This window comes from Bactrocera latifrons, unplaced genomic scaffold (genome assembly GCF_001853355.1).
Source record: "Bactrocera latifrons isolate USDA-ARS-PBARC rearing strain unplaced genomic scaffold, ASM185335v1 scaffold_140, whole genome shotgun sequence".
In the NCBI taxonomy this organism is placed as follows: Eukaryota; Metazoa; Arthropoda; class Insecta; order Diptera; family Tephritidae; genus Bactrocera; species Bactrocera latifrons.
The window spans coordinates 713,609-730,038 of NW_017534853.1; the positions used below are offsets into that span (position 1 = coordinate 713,609).

The 16,430-nt window shown below is 36.1% G+C and overlaps 1 protein-coding gene across 4 annotated transcripts in view; it reads right to left on the bottom strand.

Annotated features, from left to right (window-relative positions):
- The window catches only part of LOC108965492 (sex determination protein fruitless), a 75,761-nt gene that overhangs the window by 49,164 nt on the left and 10,167 nt on the right, over window positions 1-16,430 (bottom strand). The window lies entirely within an intron of this gene.

Genomic DNA, 16,430 nt, shown 5'->3' on the forward strand with positions numbered 1-16,430 from the left:
ATAGGCAGCAATTAAAATAATAAAAATATGTATGCATATATTTTAAAGCTACTTAGTTACTCGTAGAAGTGGCAAATATGTTGGAGATAACTCGATTATATGTATAAATTACCCGCATTTAAATACATATGTACGTATGTACATATACAAAAGTATATTTTTAAAGTGAAACTTATGTCTGTCATTCGAATTTTTTACACTTTTGCTAATAACTGTATATTTTACACTGCAACTGCACATCTAATACATGCAAACTTTAACATACTTATGCATGTATATGTATATACTTACATATGTATGTATGTACACGATAAAAAGCTTTTAAAGAGTTGAAGGACAGTAACCGCGCTTAGAGTCATAGATAAAAGTATTGACAACAAAAAGCAAACATTTATAATATAACTGTACATTTCAAATTTCGAAATTCGTTTCACCAGAACTCAACTTTATTTTACTGAATTCATAATATCATAATTCAAGAACTCTGAATAGTATTTTACATTTACATATTTATGTGCACATGCTATACATATATATTTTTACGTTCATTCATATATGTACATATACATATACATATAGTAAGTTACATAAGTAATTAATATACCTATGCATAAATTTACATAATTGAAGCGTGTACTCATTTTGTCCTTATCTCGCGCCGAGTACTCTGGCAGCGCTCAGTAATCAAACGCCTCCCTAGCATTACTCGCACATTTGATTCTATGTACTTGGACAACTTTTGTGATTACGTTACAAATTCCAAATAAATGTTCATACGCAGTTATATATGTACATAAGTACATATATGTATGTGTGCATTATATCAGTTTTGGTACTTTGTCTGTTGTGTACATTTTGTTGTTGGCTTTTATTTGTTATTAACTAAGTATGTGGCTGTGTGTGCCTCTGCACATGATATTGTGCGAATTGAGATGGATATTGCGCAACATTTATTGTTGTTGAGCACAAAGCAGTGCAGTATGTACAGTGTGTCACAATAATGAACAGCATTTTTATTATTTTCAGAAGAATCTTAATATATATTTAACTTAAAAAGTATCTTAAAAAATATTTAATTTAAAAAGTGTTTTTCGTCCATACAAACGTTGCGAAGTAGAATTAAACACACGTTCAATCAGTGCTTGAGTGCATGCCAACCCTGCTGCGCAACATAAGTTGAGGTTTCCATCCACTCGAACACTTCCTGTTAAAAATCAACGCTTGATGTTGAATATTGAATGTTGAATTGATGTTGATGATGAATGTTGAAGAGTTTGGGATCGGCCCAGATATAGTCTCGATATATTAGTAAAATATGTCCACCGATCTTTGATATACACCACAGTTATGAACATTTACTACAGCGGATTAAAAACCGTGAATCCACTTGGAAAATTAAAGGGTTTTCCTATTAATTCAGCAAGCTTGAGGGATTAGGGCAGTCTAGAACACTGAGGAACGGATAAATGTTGACAATTTATTTTTGGCGTAAAGATAAATGAATACAATTTCCTTCATTAGTGACTAATTTTAGAAATAATATTTTTAGGGGCCTTTACGGGCGACAGCGGCTCTAAAAACTAGTGGAACATACATTTTTTCACTACTCTATCAAATGGTTAATGTTTTTAGGACCCCGAGTGCGTTCTTAGCAATAAAATCTTAATTTTTCAAGAACTTCGATAGACCCAAACCCATAATCTCACGCCGAAATCTTAATAATTTCTGTCTAGGACATCATTCCTGCCTGCGGCCGAATCTGTAATCGATATAATCTAATTTTTAGTAAAATTTCGCCAACTTTTTTAAAAACAATGCCTTCATATACTATTCTCTTAGATACCCAGTAAGTAGAATAATTGAGGTTTCTGTTCATTTTTCAACAAAAAATATGGGTTGTGTGAAAATATGAAACTTCAATAGTAACCTTTACAACAATTGTGTAAAGCACAATTTCATCCAACTTGATTTTCTAACACTGGCAGCTTGTTACTTAACAGAATATAAGTAGAAGGGCGTGAAGTGTGTTATCTCTCCCTGTGTACTATGTGCATTTGTATGTGTGTATTACATCAGCAACAGCACAAAATGCGTCGAGTGCTTTTACTGCCAGATAACGAAAACAAAAACAACGGACGCAAATAATAACCAACACCGGCACTCTCCTCTGTTACCCGGCATGCTCTCAAAAGCTGCAAATCTCTCCACTGCTTTGTCTATCACACCTTGCGCCGTGTACAGCCGCTCTCCGCCCCCGGCCCAACACGTGTTAATTTGTGCTCACAATGTAGTCTTTAGGTATTTATTTGCTTTAGAGCCCATAAAAATACTTGCCAACTAACGTTTAACGTTGCGCTGCGCTTCGCGGCGTATAAGTAATTCACCGATTTGCGTAAATGCCGAAGAAGAAGAAATTATCTGTAAAGAGGACGCGTGCTGGGCTACAAACGCGCGCACATATGTACAAATATACATATATCGCTCTGTAAATACATACAGCCTTTTTGTGTGTGTTTAGCCGATGAGCGCTGTACGTCCGTTCTTGCGTCGGCGGTCATGTGCGCGCGGTGCCGCGCTGCTGTTCAAACGAAGAAAGTGAAAATGAAAATGATTACCAAGTAAAACTAAGCGAAAACACACAAACAAAGGCGCGCACACACTCACAGTCACATCAGCGCCTACACACACATACCAACATATCGATGCAGTTGATTACGGGTACAATTCTATTACGACGTTTGCATACGGCGACGAGCACAGACCGCAACAGTAGGTGCGAAAAGGTACAATGACAATAAAAAAAAAGAAAAAGGTTACAAAATATTTCAGCCAAAGAAATTATTATTTGTTAATTGAACAAGTGCAAAAACAAAACGGCGCTACTCCTGCCCGCGCGCCGTCGCAACCAATTCAAGCGTTTGCAATTGCATGACGCTGACGCAGCTGATGGCAAACGCGATTTCACGTAGTCACTTTCAATTGTCGAAGAGCAGAGCCGATGCACCAATTCAAATGCAAAATCGTAATCGCAAATGAAAGCGAAAGTTTATCTGCCGTGCGCGCAGTAATAGGCGGTGTGCGAAAGGGCGAGCGGCGAGCGCAAACGGTCGGCTGGCGAAAAGTAAATAGCTTAGAACAATTGTCTCTCGCATGCTTCACAGCGTGTGCACAAATGCAGCGCACCGCGCCACTTAGCGTCGCTGCTGTCACAGTTTGTTATTGTTATTGCTACTGTTGTTTTTGCTGTGATTGTCGCTTGGCCATAACGTAATTGTGTGAAATACAGCGCTAGTGATAACACAAATAATATGCATTTAATGAGCGCCAAGTAGGTGCTTGTATGTATGTATGTGTGCCAAGTAGATGCATGTGAGGAGGAAATCAGATTTCGTAGATAAATTTGGTAATTAATTAAACTCGTATTAGTATCTAATTTGACGACGACAAATTGTGGTGTAATTAATAATAAAAGACCAAAAAGTATAAAAAGTAGAAATAAATTAAATATGGAAGCGATAAATGCGGACGTAACCCAAAATTTCACTTGAGGGATGAAATATTTCCAGATTTGCGAAAAAACTTTATATTCTAATAAAAGAAAAATTAACTCGGATGAAATAAATTGATGCATTTTACATCGAGAACTTAAATTGAAAACATACAAAATACAACTTGTTCAAGAACTGAAGCCGCTCGACCTTCCCAAGCGACATCGCTTCGCTCTACCTTACAGTGAACTCAAAGGTAGTCAAGAATTGCATGACATCCAGCTACTTCGAAACTAAAATTGACTGGGTACCTGACCATAACAGAACCGATGGTAACTGTAAAACAGATAAGCTATTTAAAAAGGACACTCTTACTCAAATTCCATTAGGAATCCGAACAGGTGTTCCCCTGTTTCCGTGCACTCGGGCACTGCATCTATAGGCCTCGCGTGATTTGAGTAAGCGTTGAYCAGCAACCACCACTTGTGAGGATGCAAAAGTCTCTTAGCAAAGAGTGGGAAACAAAAGGTGCATGGAGCTCCTAGCTCTTAACAAATTTCACATGGCAGGTGTCCTTACTAGATATTGTCCCATTGGTATTCAGCTAAATATCTTGGAGGACGCAATTTATCAAAGTTTCAGGACGGAAGAAGAGGAAATATTTATACAGGAAGAAGAGGAAATATATGTCCAGCTTTCACTAGATGAAGGTTAAAGCATCTCGGTTGCCATACTTTGACGAACCCAGCGAATACGATGATACGCACTTGAGAGATCTGTGCATCGCAACGGACAATTGTCTTTAGCCGTCCAAGTGCGATTATTTGTGGTCTCACGAATACCAGCCTATTTACCTAACCGAACCTAAACTTAGTGAAGGTATCTTGTCAAATAAAAAAATGTTCCATTTAAATGCTGTTCTAATGAAATGCGATTAACTATAGAATGAGTAATGACAACAACCAAGAGCTCAACACGAAGTTTTACATCATCAATTTATTATTACTTTGACTACAATTAAAGCAAACAATGCAAAAAGCTTACGACACAGCTTAATAATGAATTCTAATTATAATTTATCAGCATATTTTCATCATCCACGTTCTCCAACACACACTAACTAATTCAACCGCAAGAATGCAAAATGCCAGTGTCCAAGCGAAACCGAACAAGGGCCACATAAACGAAAAAGACTCCAAACCAAGCGGTTTTTCCAGCACACTTCCGGATGTTCAATATGCGGTATAACGCCATAACGCACCGCATCCATATATTATATGTCAAGTCAATCCAATACTCCTTCAAGCCATGATCCGCAAAGCGCATAAGAAACAGATCTGACGAGTCTTTGAAAATCGAGTTTCGCGGCAAGAAAAAGCGATGGAATACACGTCGCTTCAAGTAGATGCCGGTTGGACGAAAAATCGGTTGCTTCAGCTTGCGCATTTGCAGCTTAATGTAGTACCAGGTAAATTGGTCGGTATAATATTCGTAGCTGGTGTTAAAGGCGAAAAGTATTTCGCGCCTCTGCCTGAATGAGTCGACAAATACCAGCGAGTGCTCAATGTGTGTACATTCCTCATCACACCACGAATGCAAATAATTGTTGAAACGGTTACAGATCAGCACTTTGTGACCATTTGCATTGAGATCATTCCAACTCTGCGTCATAAAAGTATTTAGATTCGCAGTGAAGTGCGTGCACAGGATTATGGTGTAAACCGCCGATACGCATGTGATCAAATGAATTGTTAGCAGGTACTACACGGAAGGCGCATACTTTACGGCAAATAGTTGGGTTCCAGAAACGCGGCGAACAAGTTTTTGTGAAATCGCCTAGTCGAGCGTGCGTACTGCAGAGCATAATAGTCGACAAACAACTGAGGAGCGAAAGTGTCAGCTCTCGACGATCACCATAGATGCTGAGAAAACTCCAGAAGGAATAATGCCACATAATTGGCGCAATTATACAAGTAGAGTTCCAGTGTTTTGTGTGTTAGGCGCTTAGTACTGATGAGTATTATGCGCTTCTGTCGCATGCGTTCGGTATGTACTGGCGAGTGTCGATAGTTCCGTTTCGAAATCTTCTCCGATCTGTGCAATGGTGAGCATATCGCTGCTAAACCTATTTGCAATTTCTTGTTTGGTTTTGTTGCCACTTTGTATTCTAACAGGTTTCCAAAAGTGCTCCGCAATAGCTTGTAAAAATAAATTGAGTGTGTGGCTTTTGCTTGGCTCATCGTAGAACAAGCAATTCTCAAAGTTTCCCTCGGCGTTTATTGCTGCTAGAAAATCCTTGTAGCACTGCAGTTCGCTGTTTATAGTATTCTCCGTAAAAACTGTCATTTCAATCGAGTTTACATGGTTCAGTGCAACAATTGCGAAGGGAAGCAATATTTGCAGAGCGAACGCCGTATTGTGAGTTACCGCGGGTAGTGACTTACTTCGAATACGGTTCTAGGTATTGTGTCCAGTATTTTAGTCCATTTTATTTAATCGTAAACTAGCTTGCTTACCTATCTTTGATGATGTATTTTAATTACAGTAATTCATTTATTACTTTTTTAATTGACCAATTCTGTAATTGTCTGAAAGTATTTGCAGAGTCCACTACGGCGAATCCCTTTATTGTTTAATAATATAACGATCACGTCAGTTATAAGGATATATAAGGAACGTTTTCACAACATTTAGGGCTTTTGAGTACTCTACCGCTACCTTTCTTCAATACAAAACGCTAATAAATGGGGAGGTTGAGTGAGAATTCTTCTTCGTAATTGGTACTTGAAGTTACTAAGAGATATTGCTTCTGTGGGTTGTAAACATCAGTTATTTTCTTTCCAATTTCCTACAAATTTTGGCGAAGTAAATTAACTAGGTCACCGAAGTAGCAAAGTCTGTTTTCTAAGCATACCAACCGGGTTTTCCGATAGGGTTCATATGCTTTCTAAGCGTCGTTTCCGCCATTTTTAATATTATGTGTCTATGATCTGTAATTATTTTCATTATATTCAGTAATGTTTAAAATTCCATCAAGGAAATATATACGCAGAATTACGTTTACAAATTAATAAATTTTATTATCAAAATAATCGTTTTGCAATTGCAACTTTTCGTGCCGTTTTATGATCGTAATAATAGTCCACCTGTGCTTGCTATTCGTCGGATTGTTGAAATTTTCAAGCGTTCATTTTCCTTACATAATGTTCAAGTGCCAATAAGACAAAGAACCGCTCGTAGTAATGAAAATATTGCTGCCGTTCAGGCAAGTGTTGCGGAAGACCACAAATTGTCGATTTCAAGACGTTCTCAAGCATTGGACTGCCGCAAACCACAGACTGGCGGTTTTGGAGAAGGGATTTGGGAAGATTTGAAGTAATTTTTTTTGTGTTTCGTTATTCAAAATCCTTTAAAGTTAACTTCAAATCAATCACTTTATAACGGGAAATGTGAGATTTTTTTTATTCCTTTATTTTCAGTGCGAAAACTTTAGTTCAACATAGTATTTTCTGACTAGTTTTATTTCAATGAGAAATGAGAGGCTTCAAATTGTAGACTGGATTTTTCATTTTCTAATATGATCTTTCACTACATGTGTGCGTGTGTGAGCGTACTTTCGATCTCTGCTCCACCTGGATTCTCATATTTGTCAATAATAACATCACTAGCGGCAAATATCGAGATATTAAGCGTAAATTAAAAGCACACCATGGGAGGCAAGCACGTAAAGCCATAGATAAAATACAAAAAAAAAAAAATATTATAAAAAAAAACGTATGCATGTAAGATGCTACCTTCATATATATTCACATATACATAGTATCTAGTATATTGTCATTAGATAATAGGTAATCTCGAACGAATTTGTATAGAAATCGCATTAAAAATAAACTTTATGAATGCAAGGCGCAGCGCGGCATTGAGTTTCTGTACTTGATAAGCTGACGATTTTTGCTGTTGTGGTTGTTGTAATGACATCAGTAAACCGGCTAATAACAATGCAAATGCATAGTCATGACAAATAAAAAGGGTGAAAGTAAATTAAAGTAATTAATTTTTTTGTTGAGCATTAATTGTAAAGTGATCCACAGCTGACCGTGATTGTGATGAGAATGAAATAATAACGGGTTTGGGGTGGTTATGAAATGTTATTCTGACTGTTTTTGTATTTTTGATTTGTAAGCGTAATTACAGGTTATGTTTTGAATGCAAAAAATAATAATTTTTTTTTATATATTTTTAAAAAAATAATTTTTTGTTCATTCGCAGTTCCCGGAAAAAATGGATTTGTATATTTTTGTGAATTCATAGTCAAATTTGTTTTCAGTATCATTTGCTCCTTAAATGCCTTTTGGAAAATACCAGCAATTATCTTCGACAAATTGTGTAGCATTTCTAACTTTAACTACTTTTGACTTTCAACTAGTTAGCAGCAATTAATTGTGGTTAAATTCTCAAGATTTACACGTGCGCAGCATTTTCTTTTGTGTTTCTCGAATTTCGACAAATTGCTGTCAGTCGTTCTTCTAGGAAATGCTGCTGCACTTTTGAATCCGACTAATGCCAGCAACTTTCTGTTTTTATGAAAAACAATAACAAAGCAAACTTCAGTAATTGAGTGCAAGTGTCGGTGCGGTGTGATATTTTTTAAGAAATCACCAACGTCTATTAATCGTATATGTATGCATCCGCTTTCCATTAAATTCGTCGGTTTGCCCAACACTTGCCGCGACCGCACACAGTCAACGCACTAACAGAGTGCAATTTAAAATGTTGTCGTTTTTGTTGTTTTTTGTGCAGTCGGAACTTGTGGAGTTAACAACTTTGTTGCATACTTTTCTGCCGTACGCCAACAATAACAATAGTTTAAGTGGCAGTGTTTTTGTACACGCATTTTGCATTTTGATTGTTGTTGTAAGCAGGAAGTGGTTGCGTTGTTGCACCACATTCGTCTATAAAATTGTTTAACGAATATTCTTTATCTTTTGATCAATTTGGATATGGATTAAGCAAGGGATAGGCTTAAAGCTTTTTTTTGCCTTTTTTTCATACCAACGGAAGACCTTCTAAGGACTCTGAAGGCTTAATGATGTTTTGAGAATGTTTTATGGAGTATTAATAATCGTATGCTCGAAGGTTTGTCGTTGCCTTTCTAGGGGTAACTGCTGTTAGAAAAGCTTTGTCTTCCTATGACCCCCGTCTTTCGTACTGTTAGCGATGTCATCTACTCCAGTGTAACCACCATTGAAACATTCATTCATTCGACACTATTCCAACTTAGTTTTGGAGGTGGCTTTAGCGGCTGACGCATCAATTTCAATTTCAAGTTTTATCAACATTATGCTATATTATGCTGTCGAAGTATTCTGAAGATCTGCACTGAGGATAATATCGGACGCAGTTTAACCAGATGGTGTCTTGATGAAGCGAATGTTTTAGAGATCTGCACTGAGTAATAATCTTTTTGTTCTGAGTATTACCCACTTCCCAGATATAATATACACATGTACATTGGTCGTGCGTCCTCACTTGAGCCATTTGGGAACTATCTATTTCTAAATTCTCTAATATGGGGTATGTTGAATTGATATTCCAAACTACTAATATCCTCGTTTGTGATAATCTTTAGCCAAAAGTTTAAATTTGGGAATCTTCTAAGTAAACTCTTCTTAATTAGCATTATTTCGTGTTTCGTAGGTTCATGTTTGATCATTGTTGGGCATCGTCATGAATCTTGCATTCCTATGCGCGCGTACATTTCTGTTGAATTTCGCTATTTATTTTTTCTTTGCCTAAATATACATGTGTACGTACTTAGTTCTACATGCATACTTATACATATTAGTGATAATTTGCTCCAAAATCTCAAGCGTCTTGCGAATGCCGGCGAGCAATAAAATTTTTACAGTCAAATAGGAAAGCGAGTTCAGATACACAAGTATATACATACATATACTTGTACATATGTAAGTATCTAGTATATATGTCGTTATTCGGTAAATGTGCTTCTATGAGTTTGACTATCTGAATATTAGAAGGGTCGTAAAGTTCAATTTGACCGCGAACGCTTACGATTCCCCCACTGGTGGCTTGCTCAGATAGAGGTAGGAGTGTGTGTGTGTTACTAGGTTGCACAACAGAGTAGTTATTTCGGTGAGATATGCTTTGGTTGTCGTTTTTGACATTTTGATAATACTCATAATATTACCAAACCTCGGACATATGCATGTTAGTACATACTATATGTATACACATATATACATACGTATAAAAGAACAGATTCAATTTCATTTCGGACGTAAAACGTAAGTGAAATTATGTAAGAACATAAAAGCAGATATAGTGACGTCATATGCATAGTTGCATATGTATAACATATACATATGTACATATATTATATATCAATATTAGTCCGTTGCAAAAATTGAAAATCCATCAAAATACCGCTATTTTTCCAATATTGCTGGTGTTTAACTTGATACATAAATTCATATTTAGTATATACTCGTATTCATAGTTTCAAAGCGTTTGGATTGCTTTGTTGGCCGTGCGGCATTGTTAATATGTAATGAGCCCACATTTTGGTCATACATATGTATGTGCGTGTGCGCCCTTTTGCGTAGGTGCTAATGTATGTATATTTGCACGCATGTGTACCCTGCCCTATACGGCGCACCACACTTTAACACCCACTATTCTTAGCTGTAACATTAAGGCATATAAAAATTTTTGATGAATATTAGGGACGTTCTTATTTTTATATCTTCCAAAACGTATATTTTTTTTCAAAATCGTATGTGAGAAATTAAAAAAGATATTTAATATACAGCATATTAGGGATATCCTTATATAACATTAATTTTGTTTATTAAAAAAAATGGTTATGTGAATTTACGAACAAAAATTAAAAATAATTAAATTGGTAAGTTTTTTGTTGAATTATTTTATTTTATGATTCGTTACTTTTAATTATTAATATTTTCAAACTACTAGTTTCGATCAACAAAGGCCGCTAACCTCTAACTTTTAATTTCTTCCATATACTTTAATGTTGAAAACTGTGTAATGTTTCTTCAATATGCATTGAGGAACATTGTACATTGTAAAAAAAAAAAACGATTTTAAGGAATTAGAAAAACTGCCAACATAAGCTAACAACAAATTCACTGATGCAGTGATTCTTTCTCCATGGATGAAACCTAAAAACAAATTCTGTATCAGAGATTATTGTTCGAACAATGACCAGCAAATGAAAAAAAATCAAACATTTATAAAATGGCGGTGTTTAAAAAATAGTCGAATTTAATCTAACATTTTAGTCACCTTCTGGCAGCCAAAACTAGATTTTTCTTCTGATCAGTGCTGAAAAAATTTTGGTAGAGTTCGGATCATATGTCTCCGAGCAATCACTGCAGCAAATTCGAAAAATGCTATTTCGAGAAATGCCTAACTGTAAGTCAAAAAATATTCTTAATATGCATTTAAAAGTTTACTATGTTATTTTGCATTTTCCAATATAAGTACGTAAGAATAAAAAATTAGCCTTTTGGGAAATTAATTATTGTTGCTAAAATATTTTTATTTGGCTAGACAAGATATATGTATGTATAGCTTTTACATATTTTTAACATTGAAAAAGTTTGTTGTTGGAATAAATTAGAAATAAGAATGCTTTTTGTTTGCAAAATAATAGTCAATAAAAATATGTTCTAAAGGTAAATTTTAATTTTTTATGATATAAAAAAAATTTCGTATAAATACGGACATCCCTAATAAAACAAAACACACCATATGTGTACATCAACGCTGCCGCTTTTACTGCGGCACTTAATGTAAAATTTACAGTTATATTGATTTAGCTTTGGGTGTTGACTGGCATATGACTACACAAGCACACAAGCACACATACACATATACGCGCATGTAAAACCATAAAAGTCCACCTACATAAGTGAGTACATATACAGGTATGTAGGCATGTGTGCATGTATGTATGTGTATGTTCGCCTCATCTATCTTTAGCGCTGTTAGTCTTTCATATTCGCGCTCGCTAGCTGTAAGCGGTGGGAGTACGTACATATGCATGTACCTCCAGTACTTGAATACTTACTGCGTAAGTATGAGTTGAGATTTTTTTGTACTTTATCTGTCTTATTACTTTTTTTCGTTTTGGTTTGTTATTTTTATTGCCATGCTCATTTCCTTTCGAACTTATCTACCGATTTTCGTTTTTTATTTCGCCCTAAATTACAACAAAAGCAGTTAGGCTTCGGGTTGTAAACTTGCCCGACTGAAGTTGTTTAAACAACTTATTCAACACTCTGCAGTACCCATTGCTGCAACAACAACAAAGCTACATACATGCGTGAAGAGTGAATTACTTCGGTGCGGTTCTAATCGTAGGTACATATATACATATTCACGAGTATGTATACGTATATATTATCTAAGTACCTTATTAGCAGTAAAATTTATGTAAACACATACATACACAGATGTTTGTGATATCGGTCACCCCACGCCAAATTTGTATGTGTGCGTACATAGATTTCAGAAATTCCGCTTGGAGGCACATTTCACCTATTAGTACCTTTTTATCGCTTTATGCGCCTTTTACTGTGCGCATTGCTTAGAAATGTGTAAATTACTTGGGATTTATTACATTGTCTATTGTTGACTTTTTAAATTGTGCAACCGACAGAGTACCCCTATCTGTGTGTGTGTGCATATTGCCTTTTACATTTATAATTTCTAGGGAAATACGAAGGTTGAAATTCCAAGCATTACTAAGCCAAACAATTGCGGCTGGGTACTTACATATAAGTTATTGTCACTTTTTCTTCTCTTCAAAATTGATTCATGCGGTCTGTGAACTCGTAAAAGTTTCTAGGTTTGATATCGAGGAGAAAGCAAGGAAGGCATTGATTGCGTTGGCTGTACGACACCATCAAGCCCAATATGATCTATGGTGGGGAATGACCACACTTGCAAATGAGCGCGAGAGCGTTCAACGAAGGGTGATCATTAGTATATAGGCACATAACGAAATTTTTCGTATAGCGCACATTAATGTATACATATGTATGGGCGAGAAAATTGCTATCTGATTCAGATAATCTGAGTTTTCAAGTGTACATATATCTGAAGATTCGAAAATCCTCACACGCTTTGAGTTCTCAATGTATCTTCTGGATCATAAGGTCGCCAAACCAAACTCTGGGAGTATTTTCGCTGCACATAGATGGAGATGTAGGTGGGAGGAAGCCACTGTAGGAGAGTGGCAGTGGTCTTCATTGCGGATGGCTCGAAGCATGTGTGGATGGTTGGTAGAGGAATATATTGTAAGTAAGTCTCTTTTAATTTCATTTTAAGACTACCTGAAAGGTCGGGGTTTGCACTCTTCTAGCGTTCTACAACTGGAAAGCTGGGCTTCGCAGAGGCTTAGTCAGCGCTGGCGAAAAATTGTCTTGACTCAAGTTCGAAGGAAAGAAATACAGTGAGCTCTTTGCCCACAGTCTCAACATTTCTTTCTCGATATAGAAATATTTAGACAAGCCTATAGGTTCACGGAGATCTTTTTGATGGTCCCCTTTTCGATTTTTATCGAAATCAGAATCTTTATTCACGAAAATATTTAGTGTTTCCTCCAAGAGTATTTACTGCACAGTGCTATTAGGAAAATACGCTTTCACGCGTCACTTAATGCAGAATTTGCGGTATTTTATTGTTGTAAACATATATAATACTCAATAATCGCCTATTTCGATAAGATAAATACTGATTTTCCCTATAAATACAAAAAAAAAAAAAAAAAAAAAAAAAAAAAAAAAAAAAAAAAAAAAAAAAAAAACAAAAAAAAAAAAAAAAAAAAAAAAAAAAAAAAAAAATCCGAGTATTTAGTAAGATAGTTAGTTCGAGCGTTACTTATACGCCAAGTAGTCGTTTTAGCCGTACACCCACACACACACACACACACACACACGAATACACATATCGCACTAAGTTTACTTAAAGAAGGAGCAGTGAATTAAAACAAATTGCCATTAGTTAGCAACAGTTGATGAATGAGAAACAACAACAACAAAATAAAAGCAAACAACAAAAACGTGAATACAACAACAAGAGAGCCCCACCCACCCAAAAGTGAATTGAAATAATTTGTAATGAATAGCTGACGCCTGGCATTTCGATGCGTTGACCCACTCTACCAAATGCGGCATGCCGCGCGCTGAGTGTGTGCCCATGAGGGGATGTGCAAGTGCGCATTGCGTTAGCGATGCGAGTGCTGAGTGCGGGGCATGCAACCGCTCTGTTGCTGCAACAGACTTGTGCAACGCCTACGCGTACGCAAATTTCCTACAATCATAACAACAACAACATGAACTACAAAAAACATCAACGCCAACGCCAACAAAAACAACAGCAACAATATTTTCAATTTGTGCTCATACGCGCTGTGCAAATATTGGAATTATGAGTAATAAATGTGCAACACTCGCTGGCGGCCGTTAGTTGTCATTAAGTGGCGGCGAAAGCGGCGCATTGCCAAACAGCGGTTGAGTGAGCGGCAAGTGCTGGTGTCGGCGAGGCGTTGGCGGTGCACGGTGTGCGTTGCGTGGCAAAAGTGCAGTGTGATGTGGCTAATTGCCGCTTTGCTCAGTGGCGACAAGTGATTTCATTTGTGTGTGTGTGCGTATGTGTTGTTGGGTATATTTATGTGAATTATGCAGCTGTGTTTGTCAACTGCGAGTTGTTGCAGCTTTTGTGGCAATTAAACGTGCTAATTTTCGCCGTTGCTTAAAGACGTCACTTGTGGAGATTAAATTTGTTAATTTCGCTATTTGTTTGGTGTTTGTTTGTGTTCGAAGAAATTTTAAGGTTATTTGTTGCGGAAATAGATTTAAGATGTTGTGCTGTATAGTTGCTTATGTGCGGCAAATAAAGCATGTACATTTCGGTTTAGCGCAGTCCATAAAATATTTGTTATTCCGTTAATTGCGGAGGCACATACCTTCGCCGGAAATATTTTAATATCAATCTTTTAGTTTTTCAAATATTTTTGTTATAAAACAAGAACAGCTACGGCCACAACTAAGCACTAAATTAAGATATAACTGAAATTCACACAGCGGATTGCACTAGCAAGGGGCACATGTGGTCAAAACATTTTGAAAAATTGGGCATGGGCCCGCCCTCTGATTAGTTTAATGTATATATCTTTTAAACCACTTCTGATAGTGTGAAAATAGAAGTTATCCCGACCACTTCCCATATAACGGTGCTCACGAAAACAACTAAAAGCGCAATAAATCAATAACTAAATAACCCAGAGGCATTAAATTTTATCACCGAGGTGGTATGAGGGGACTTTATGGGAGCCGGTGCGGAAATTTGACGATGGACGTGGCACCACCTACTTTGGAATCCCATATTTTGCGACTTGCAAGGCCGATTTAGACTAAATTTAGTTCGTGGCATTCTTCTCATATTTCTATGTCACAGTGCGAAAATTGGGAAAATCGGCCCAAAGGTCTATAATCACGCCTACTTCTCATATAGCACAATTTGAAATTCCATTTGAATCTTTCCTTTACAGTAGACAATTCAATAAGCAATTAAGACCTTAAGAGTATACAACCTCACGTCCAAACTTTGTCCAAAGCGAACAAAAACTGTTCAAGCCTCTAGGTACCGAATATGTCGACCTCAGTATATGGAGTCGACTTTTGACAGAACATGTATGGGATATTTAATTTAAAATAATAGAGAAAATTTAACTGAGAATAATATCTCTGTGTGTGAAAAATGGGTTGAATGGGAGACCGAATTAACTTTGCTGTTATTGCTCTTGCATGTTAAGCATGTGACAATAGAGCATCGCCTAAGGTAGCGAGGAGTGAAAAGGGGAATCGATGATGTTGTTGAGATATCGGGATTCTCTATCGATTTATAAAAACGAAATATAATTCACAACAGGTGTTTCAATGGCTTCAGTACGATTGCTCGTGATCTTCTACTTTATAATCAGTTCTATTAAAATACGAATAATAATATCTACTTACGTTTAGTGTTAGACAATGTTTACTAAAATCAATTGATACCAAAATTGGTTTTATATAGATACAGCAAAGAGCGTGATGAGCTTTACGCATAAGACGATAACCAGCTTTCTTACAAAGTTCAGTAAGAACCCTTTACCTGGGTTAGGTTCTACTAAAGGAAACAAGAAAACTTCTGATACAGAAAGGTTCCAAGGAATATGGTACTATTGATTTTCTGAAGTCGTTTGTAAATAATTTCGAAGAGAAATAACATTATATATTTTCTGGGAAGCTCAGGCATAAAATTAATATTTCGAAAATGTAAAATTATTGCATTTTTAAAATTAAATACAAGAGATGGTAGAAATTACTATAAAAAGCACTTGTAGATACTAGTACAAACATTGTGCGCTAGATACAAATAATTTTGAACAATTGAAAAATTTGAAAAATTGCTGAGAACTTAGAAATTAGAGCAAGTGGAATTTGAAAAATATACAAAAATAAAACAAATAACAAAATTAAGGTAAAAATAAGGTGAAAACAAGGAGAAATTAAACAAAATACAAAAACAAATATTATTTGCAATTACAATGACATTTCGTATTTGTCAGCGTGTTTAGCATGACCTAAATTTAGAATAGACAAACAAGTGAGCAACTTAACAGCAGCAGCAACAGCAAGAACAATGATTGACTTACTGAATAGATACAGACATATATACGTATGTATACGTACACATAAACACATACATACATATGTAGATATATAAAATGAAATGCGAATTTCTTGAGTGAACGTGCCCATTAAAGTTCTACCCAGCCGGTAAAAATTCGACTGAACCGCGTTGGAAATGAAATGAGCTGAACTGAAAGGAGCACAACTGTTAATTTAAATTATT